This window comes from Chiloscyllium punctatum, chromosome 17 (assembly GCF_047496795.1).
Source record: "Chiloscyllium punctatum isolate Juve2018m chromosome 17, sChiPun1.3, whole genome shotgun sequence".
Taxonomy (NCBI): domain Eukaryota; kingdom Metazoa; phylum Chordata; class Chondrichthyes; order Orectolobiformes; family Hemiscylliidae; genus Chiloscyllium; species Chiloscyllium punctatum.
Genome location: NC_092755.1, coordinates 81,690,689 through 81,693,188, shown reverse-complemented (window position 1 = coordinate 81,693,188; position 2,500 = coordinate 81,690,689). Strand labels below are relative to the sequence as shown.

The window sequence follows — 2,500 nt, the reverse complement described above, 5'->3', positions numbered from 1 at the left end:
ACTGACATGCATACACACTCACACATACACACATATTCTCTCACACACACTCACTGACATGCATACACACTCACACATACACACATACTCACACACACACACTCACTCACACACTCACACATACACACACACTAACACAAACACTCACACGCTCACCGACACACACACTCACACACACAAATACACTCACACTCACTCACACACACACACTCACACACTCTCACTCACACTCTCACACATACACACTAACACACTCACACACACTAACACACACACTCACTCACACACACTGACACACACACACACACACACTCTCACACACACTCTCACACATACACACTAACACACTCACACACACTAACACACACACACACTCACACACACAGACACACATTAACATACTCATGGACACACACTAACACACACACACACTAACACACACTTTCACACACATACACACACACTCACACACTCACAAACACACAAACACACTCACAGACACACACTCACTCACAGACCAACACTAACACAGAAAAACAATCACACACACACATGCACCCAAACACACACTACACACACATACACACTCACATGCACACACACAGACACACTCACACACATTCACGCAAACTCACAGAGACACACAAACACTCATACGTACACACACACTCTCTCACAAACACACACAGACACATACACTCACACACACACTCACACAAACACTCACAGACACACACACACTCAGACTGACACTAACACAATCACACACACAATCTCACACACACACTCAGACACACACTCACTCACACTCACACACGCTCACACACACTTACAGACACACACACACTCACACACACACACTCACACACACAATCACTCACTCACACACACACTAACACACACACTCACATACACTCTCACACTCACACACACACACACTCGCACACACACACACACTCTCTCACACACACACCCACACGCACACACACTCACACACACTTTCTCTCACGCACTCACACACGCACACACTCACACACACACTCACACACACACTCTCTCAACCACACCAGCACACACACACACTAACACACACTCACACATACAAACTCACACATTCACACTAACACACTCACACTCACACACACACACTCATACATACACACACATGCTCACACACACACTAACACACTCACACCCACACACACTGACATACACACTCATTCACACACACTCACACATACTCACACTCACACATACACACTAATACATACACACTGACACACACACTCACACACACTCCAACACACTCACACACACACTCACACACACACACAAACATTCTCACACGTACACAAACTCTCACACACACAGACACACATTAACACACTCATGGACACACACTAACACACACTTTCACACACATACACACACTCACACACTCACAAACACACACGTATACACTCACATGCACACACACACACAGACACACTCACACACATTCACGCAAACTCACAGAGACACACAAACACTCATACATACACACACACTCTCTCACAAACACACACAGACACACACACACACAATCTCACACACACACTCACAGACACACACTCACTCACACTCTCACACACGCGCACACACATAGACACACACACTCACACATACATACTCACTCACACACACACTCACACGCTAAAACACACACACACAGACACACACACACAATCACACACACACTCACACACACACTATCACACACACTCACATACACTCTCACACACACTCACACACACACACTCACACACACTCGCACACACTCACTCACACACACACTCACATACTCACACACACACTCTCTCTCTCACACACACACACACACACACTCTCTCACACACACACTCTCACACGCACACACTCTCACATACACGCTCACACATACACACTAACACACTCACACACATGCTCACACTCACACACACTCTCACACACGCTCCCACACACTTACAGACACACACACACTCACACATACATAGTCACACACACACTCACACGCTAAAAAACACACACAGACACACACACACACTCACACACACAATCACACACACACTCACACACACAATCACACACACACTCACACTCGCTCACACTCAAACACAATCACACACACACTCTCACACACACACTCACACACAGACAAACTCACACACATTCATGCACACTCACAGAGACACACAAACACTCATACATACACACACACTCACACACACACTCTCACACACACACACACACACATGAACACACGGACACACACTAACACACAGATACACACACTCACACACACACACACATGAACACACGGACGCACACTAACACACAGATACACACAGACACACACACACTCACACACTCTCACACACACGCACACACACACTCACACACACACACTCGCACACACACACACTCTCACATACACACACTCTCTCCTTCTCACACACACACA

At 46.5% G+C, this 2,500-nt stretch overlaps 1 protein-coding gene across 2 annotated transcripts in view; it reads right to left on the bottom strand.

Annotated features, from left to right (window-relative positions):
• Positions 1 to 2,500, bottom strand: part of galnt9 (polypeptide N-acetylgalactosaminyltransferase 9) — a 373,573-nt gene that overhangs the window by 142,690 nt on the left and 228,383 nt on the right. The window lies entirely within an intron of this gene.